Genomic DNA, 8447 nt, shown 5'->3' on the forward strand with positions numbered 1-8447 from the left:
ACCTAAATGGATGCAAGTCCATAATTTTTATAATGAACTGAGTGGCACTACAAGAACTCTAATTGATGCATCTGCAGGAAGAGCATTAATGAAGAAAACTGAAGATGAGGCATATGAGTTGCTAGAAGATATGGCAACCAATAATTACCAGTGGCCTAGTGAAAGAAGCATACCAAAGAAGATAGCCAGAGTACATGAGATAGATGCCATCACTAAACTCACGGCCCAAATTGCTTCACTTTCCAAACAATTGCAAAATAATCATCTGACAGCCAATGCCATCCAAGCATCATCTCTAGTTTGTGAATTTTGTAATGGGCCTCATCAAGGTTCTGAATGTCAAGCTGACAACCCTTTTGCATAGGTAAAAATGGAGCAGGCTCAATATGTGGAAAATTTTAATAGGCAACAGAACAATCCTTACTCCAACAAGTTTAATCAAGGATAACGTAATCACCCAAACTTGTCTTGGAGAAACACTCAAAATGTATTGCAGCCCGAACAGAGCAACCCACCATAAGAGGAGAGGGTAAATCTGGAAGATGCAATGGCACAATTGGCTACCTCTCACACGCAATTTATGAATGAAACCAGGACAAATTTCCAGAATCAATTGGCTCAGATCAGAAGCTTAGAGGTGCAAATTGGTCAATTGGCTAGCATGTTAAATGATCATCAACAAGGTAATTTGCCAAGTACAACGGTGGTGAATCCAATAGAGCAATGCAAGGCCATTACTTTGAGAAGCGGGAAAGAATTAAATACACTCCCAGAGCCTAAGAAGTCTAGCAAACGTAGTGAAGAGGCTTTGTCACCCAAATATACTCAATCTTTGGAGAATAGTGGTGAAATTCCTACAGCTCAACAACCTTTGCTGGTGGAGCCATCACGAAGGATCCCATTTCCTCAACGCCTTCGGAAGAGTAAGCTTGATAAATAATTTTCAAAGTTTCTAGACATCTTTAAGAAATTGCACATAAACATCCCATTCGCCGAAGCTCTTGAACAAATGCCGAGCTATGTGAAGTTTATGAAAGACATCTTGTCAAACAAGAGGAAACTTGAGGATTATGAAACAGTTACACTTACTGAAGAGTGCAGTGCCATCTTGCAAAGGAAGTTGCCTCAGAAGCTCAAAGATCCAGGGAGTTTTACCATCCCTTGTTCTATTGGAAATTCTATTTTTGAAAAGGCACTATGCGATTTAGGTGCAAGCATTAATTTAATGCCTTTGTCAATTTTCAAGAAACTTGGGCTAGGAGAAGCAAGACCAACTACGGTCTCATTACAATTGGCCGATCGCTCCATCAAACACCCGAGAGGAATTATTGAAGATGTGCTCATCAAGGTTGATAAGTTTATATTTCCGGCTGATTTTATTGTCTTGGATATAGAAGAAGACGAGGAAATCCCCATTATACTTGGGAGACCATTTTTGGCAATCGGTCGGGCTCTCATTGATGTGCAAAAGGGTGAACTTCGCCTAAGAGTACAAGAGGAGGAGGTGATTTTCAATGTATTTAATGCTCCCAAATACCCGCAAGCTAGTGATAGTTGTTTTTGAATTGAAACAATTAACACCTTGGTCACTGAGCATCTTGGCCAACCTCAAGTGCCTTTGGAAGCTTGTCTAATTTATCCAGAAACTATTGCAATAGAAGATCATGAAGCTATGGAATTTGTGCACTGGATGGATTCTTTCGGACCTAACAATCGGAGGTACTTTGAAGTTGTGGGACGAGGCCCATCACGCCCTCAGACGAGGCCCATCACGCCCTCATCCATCAATTGAGAAACCACAGCCGCTTATTGAGATGGATGAGTTCCGTAATGATGCATATGAGAAAGTCAAGATTTACAAGGAGCGAACTAAGGCTTGGCATGATAAGCACATCTCAAGAAAAGAGTTCAGGCCATGCCAACAAGTGTTGCTATATAATTCAAGGCTGCGTTTATTTCCAGGAAAGCTCAAGTCCAGATGGTCAGGGCCATTTACAGTGGTGAGAGTATTTCCCTATGGAGCAGTTGAAGTTACTCATGATGCAAAGGGAACGTTCAAAGTCAACAGACAACGTTTGAAGTAATATATTAATGGTGGCTTTGATCAAAAGAAGACCAACATTCTCCTGAACTCACCATGAGAAGCAAGACGTCGGGCTGATGACGTTAAACCAAGCGCTTCTCGGGAGGCAACTCGAGCCTTCTAAAATCTTTAATTTATTTTTATTATTATTATTTTTTTTTAGTTTACTTATTGTGTTTTAAATTGATTGATAGGTTAATAAACAAGTTTGGGGGTTGCTCTAAGGATTTGCAATTGAAATGAAGCTCAAGCAGGCATGAAAGTACGAATTTGGCAGCAGCAGTAGTGTTTAGGCGCTCATCTGAGCGCTTTGGCGCTCAAAATAGAGCCTTTGGGGCAAAAGTGGCAGAGCATATAGTGCTTTGGCACTACCATGGAGCGCCTTGGCGCTGCCTCTAGAAAAAAAAAAAAAAAAATCTTGCGACTTCGCATCTCCTCTTGCACCCACTGAAAACACTGACTGACAACTACTCGGGGAAGTCCTCTACACTCTTGTTTTACTTTTCCATTGAGGACAATGTTAGTTTTAAGTTTGGGGGAGTTAACTATCTTATTTTATGTTATTTTATTCAAAAAAAAACCTTGAGCTTTGGTTCGGCTTGTTTCACCTCGGCCGATGATGAGACAATGATTGAACTTAACTATGGCTTCTGGGAAACAATGAATAATTTGATTGTTTGTGTGCTTGACTTGTTTGTTGGTTTTGCTCTACTTATGATTTCCTTGCATTGTTGAGCACATAACTAAGAACACTTGGCCATTTTGTGAACTTAGAGAAAGTTTATGTGAATTCCGTGTTTCGTAAGATCTCACCGGACTCTAGAACTTGTTTGATTATCACTCGAGGTGAAATCCCAGGCAATTTATTACTAAGGAAATGATTTAGGCCATTTTTGGATCGTTTGAGTCATTTGATCTTACCCTGTTATAATAATATCCCTAGTCACCTCTTTGAGCCTGATTAAACTTTTCTTTGTCATCCACATTATAAGCTTAGCCTTTAAATAAATCCTATCATTCACCCATTCCCTTGAGCTTGTTGATTATTCTAGGATGCACGTTGAGTTGTGTTTGGAATTGGGAGGTGTATTGATATTTTCTATAATTTGTTTGATGTCTCCAATGAAATTCTGTATTTATCGTATTATTCCAAAAAAAAACTGAAAAAAAAGAAAAAAAAAAGAAAAAAAAATGAAGAAAAAAAAAAGAGAAAAAAATAAAGAGTGGAGACAAGAATGTTGATGGCAAATGGCAGATGTATTGGGATATTGAGTTAGAAGTTCTACAAGAGGATCCTAGAGTAATTGGTGAGTTTAGGGAATTCAGAGCCTCACTTATATCCGTTTATCCTACCTTAATCCCTAGCCATTTAATTCAATCTTAATAAAGTCCTATTGATCCTTGGTGGTTTGTTGACCGACATTAGTGGAGAGTGATAAGAAAAGTAAGCCTATGGAGTTCAAAAAATCATAGATCTACCTTGATTCACTTAATTGCATAAACTCATCTAAGTTGCATTTGGATATGTGTAATTGATTATTCACACACACACATAAGGAGTCTTAGGTGGGGTTGAGATTAGCATTCGAGTTGAAATTCTAAACTTTCAAAAAGTTTAAAGCCTTTCTTGAGCTGTAACTTATGTGAGATCTCTGAGGCATTTTTTGTGAAACAACACCGGATCAATACTCAAGCAAGGTTTCATTTATTTATGTTTCGTATTATTCGTGTTTTCATTTCTTTTTAATTTTCTTTCTTTCATTTTTGTTTTGCTCGAGGACTAGCAAAATATTAAGTTTGGGGGTATTTGATGAGTGAGTTTCTCACTAATTTAGTATCGTTTTACACTTAATAACTAGTTAGTTTTCGAAGTTTTTGTTAGTTTTTATGTGTGTTTTTGTTCTTTGTTTAAAGGATAGGTGGAAGTTAATGATTTGGAAGGTTTTGGACAAATTTCGGTAGAAAAAGACAACAATCATAGCACTTAGGCGCCAATCTATAGCGCCTTGGCGCTGAGTTATACGGAATCAGCAATTTGGGCAGAACTGGTGGCGCTTTGGCGCCAGTTTGTAGCGCCGTGGCGCTGAAATCCGGCAGAAATTGTGCACTAGGCATAATGGACAGCGCTTAGGCGCCCATTACAGCGCCCAGGAGTTTGACACAACAGCGCCGCAGCGCTAGAAACTCAGCGCCGTAGCGCTACGATGCGAGAAATTACGCGTTTTGAAGGCCAATCGCGAGAAAACTTACCCGTTTTGACCCTAACGCTCCGAAACATATAAATAGATTATTCTAGGGCAATTAGAAGAGACTTTTAGACTGTGGAATGACGGCTGGCTTTTGAGAGAAGATTCAAGAGAAGAAAAAGGAGAATTAGGACGGAGAAGAAGAACGGCTCAAATCCGGAGACGGAGACGCTTCAATTCAACTCCAAACTAGTTCTTTTCTTTCCTTTCCAATGATTAAGACTTTGTTTAGGAATTTATTTTGTTTAGAGATGAACTAATTCCTTTTTCTAGGGCTACGATGTAGCCGGATTATGAATGTTTGAATTCTCAATCTTCTTTTTAAGTAATTGATGTTTAATCCATATATGCTGAGTATTTCAATTTATTCTTAATACTTGTGATTGTTTGGCCAACTATTACATGATTTTGTATTTGATTTAAGACTGAGAGGTGATAATTGAATAAGCTCTTAATTGAAATACCATGAGTTGTTCATAGGATAGAGATATCTATGATGCTTGTGTAGTTCTTTTGAATTTCTTGCACTTAATGATTTTCAACAGGTTTAGAAGTCTGACAGAGATGTAGATTTTACTTGTTGGATTAATATTATTGTTGCTTGAGAAAGAATAATAATTGCTTTAGAGAAATTGCTGTCAGTATAGGATTGAATGTTAATTTTCTTGAATTATGAGAATTTGAACATGATTAATTTGGTAAAATCGGAAACCCTAGAATCTTAATCTATTGAATTTTCATCCATTGCTTAGCATTGTTTAATTTATTTAATTGTTTTAGTTTTGCTTTACTTAATTTTTTAAACTCTCTTTTCAAGTATTCAAATAAAATTGGGGTTAATACAATTTCGGTAATTAGTAAACAATAATCCTCGTGGGACGATATTCTTATTCACTATTATATTACTTGATTGCGATAGCGTATACTTGTATTACGATTTTTCACAACAAAATTGCTTTGCAAATTTTTGAGACCCAAATCCAATAGAGACCGAAACCAAGTGCCCTTGTTTTCTGGTTGTCGCCTTTTCGACCTTAATGTTGGTAATCGTAAGGACACTACGCCCCTAGTTTTCCTTGTTTACTGGATCGTTTTTAAGCAAGGAAGCTGGTTTTTACTTGGTGCATTGAAGAAGAATGAAAATCATGAGTGGCTGGGCATTTCTATTTCTATTTTATTTCTTTAAAGATTTTATTACTTGAAGCTTTATTGTTAATTTCTTTGATAATTGAGGTTTTTTGCTGAAATTAAGCCTCTTCTTTTTTTAATTTGATGCCATGTCAGCTTAAAATTAACGGAATGTAACATAATGGGTATTTTTGTTAGCACTTTAAATTTCGATTGATGAGTAGACCACTTTTTAAATTTCAGTAAGTAAAGTGAGAAGGTGATTATATTTCAGGGGAGAAATATAAAATTTATCTTTCAATCTTTTAACTGCTATCTATACATTCAATCTATAAAAAGTTAGTTATATCTTTCTTGTTTATTCTAAAAAGTGCTCACACTAGTTTCATAAGTTTCAAGGGGTAGACGAAGAAGATTCGTGGTTTCTAAGAATCACGAAGCAAGGATTGTTCAACAGTTGAAGTTCAAGTGATCAAGTTATCAATCTAATCACTTCAACCGGGTAAAATAAATAATTCGATTGTTTATTCCGTTTGCATAAATTAATATAATTTATAGTGTATGTTTGAAAGTTTTATGAAAATTTTATTGTACGATGCACAAATTAATATATTATTTTATCTAAAATTGTTTTAAAAACCAACAAGTTGTTTGATCCCTTTGCCTAAGGTCAACCTAGCAAATGAGTGATGAAGTAAATAGTGGAAAATAAAGAGATACATTAGAATTTATAGTGGTTCATCTTCAATGTGAGAGCCAGTTCATCATAGTGTTTAGTTTTTTACTATGTAGAACGAAAATAGTATAAGAGAACTTGATAAAACTTGAGAGAGATAATAATGGAGAACTAAAAGAGAGCAAGCGGTTTAAGAGTTTCTTGAAGAGATAATGAGCGTGTGAGAGAAGGCTTATTTTTGTAGCTGCAGACAGGCGTTGCCTATTTGGAGATAGTTTTCCTTTTCTCAATAGAGTAGATTGTCCCGATCTTGTCTTTTGTCAACGCTCCTTGTAGAATCTGTATCATTTGGGTTATAGACCATTTTTATTTCGATTTCGCCTTTGGAGAAGTCGAGTCCTCTACCCTGCTGTGCAATTGTAGTCGACTCTATATATGTTGCTAAAGTGTCTCCATAACTAATGATCTTCAAGTCTAATCAACTCAAATTGACATGCATACAATAGAGATCGAGCAACAAAATTTGACCCACCCCAACAATCAATAACTTAGCTCTATTCTATGAAGGAAAATAATTCAGAATTGCCTAGCTTTGGCGTCTTGATTATGAGTATGTTCTTGATGAAATAACTCTTATTTAGAATTTTGCATCCGGGCTTTGAATACGCTGCATTGGGCTTTTATTAAGCATGTGTTTTCTTGCATTGGAGTTTCGGATAAATGTTTTACTTAGAGTAGCCATTTTAAATTGAGATAAATTTTTTTACTTTTGTTTGTGTGTCTCTGTAGGGACTCTTTAGCTGTGGAAAAAGTGTTCGTCAGGGAGATCCACCCTTCACTTTTGCTTTTACTTCGCAGATGATTTTCTAAGCATGCTTTTCTAGAAACATCTAGAGGAGGAAACTCCGATCACTTTTTGTTGAGTAGATTACCGATGATCAGAGCATCTCCAATGCAATATACTATAATTGATATGTTAATTGTAAGTTTTACAATTGAGCATAAAAAAATAAAAAAAAATAAAAATAAAAATAAAAACACTCTCTATTACAATACTACTTGTTATGTCAAATTTACAATATGTAAAAATAAAAATAAAAAAACACTCTCTATTACAATACTACTTGTTATGTCAAATTTACAATATGTTATACTTTATGGTAAATTTTTACACCAAATATAGCATAAGGCAAATTTGACACTTGATTCATATTAAAAACTTATTTTTACAACTTTCAAAGCTTAATTGTTATAGGAAAAATAGATCTAGGGCCCATTTATTTCACTGATTCTAATTTTCAATTCTAATTTTACTACAGTTAAAAGCTCTTACAAAAAGTCACATCTAATTTTTTATGTTACAGTTAAAAACTCTCAAATAAGATCACATCTTAACTCGAATTAAAAACTTGAATAAGCGAACTAAACGAGGGCTTAGTATTTCAAATATTTATTCATTAGAGCACAAAAGAAAATAACATATCCTATTTTGGATGTCAAATGTACGATTGGTATTAACATTAGAATGGGAGATGGTCTTAGTTATGACAAGAACTTGATTAAACTAACTATGTATATAAGATTACTAGCCAAAAAAAATCTAACTATATAAGATTAATTAAGATGAGTTAACTTGGTGGTGCTGTTTGCATCTTTGATGAAAGTTAAGAAGATTTCAATACAAGTAACGCCCGCCCAGTTTCGAGAAGATAAAATATTGGACAAATTCTTAGTTTGACATTGACAATGTCGTGTCCGCCATGTCCATATTTATTTTCTTAATTAGGACATGTAACGCCCGGCCGCAACATCTCTACGCGCATATGCAGAAAGTCAACTGAGAATATTTTAGTCTTCATACACAATTAACTTATTTCCTCCTTATCCCTTTTATAATTGGCTAAGCTATCGACATCTAAACATTGTTCAAACAATATAGCTTGATAAATCAATAATATCGATTGTAGTGGTCTACGTTGGGAAGTTACAAAGAAAAACATGAGAAATGATGATATATACATAATACTTCTTCGTACATGGAATATATGTGTCATCTTCTTCAACTTCGTAAAGCTTATATAAAACATAGGCCATATATCTAGGTAAAGACAACAAGCGTTATTGGCAATGGGTTGCTTTTGGAGCCGCGAAGAACGTGAGAAGAATGAGAAGAAGGAACCGGTACGTGCAAGCGAACGTTATAATTCAGGGCCGGGTGGAGCTACCAACAAAAACAGCAGAACTAGTGCCGGCGGTGCGGGCGGCAACGACGGAAACATGGCTGTTATGACTGGTGCTGCCGCTTTTGTCACGG

The sequence above is a fragment of the Morus notabilis genome, unplaced genomic scaffold (genome assembly GCF_000414095.1).
Source record: "Morus notabilis unplaced genomic scaffold, ASM41409v2 Scaffold177, whole genome shotgun sequence".
NCBI lineage: Eukaryota > Viridiplantae > Streptophyta > Magnoliopsida > Rosales > Moraceae > Morus > Morus notabilis.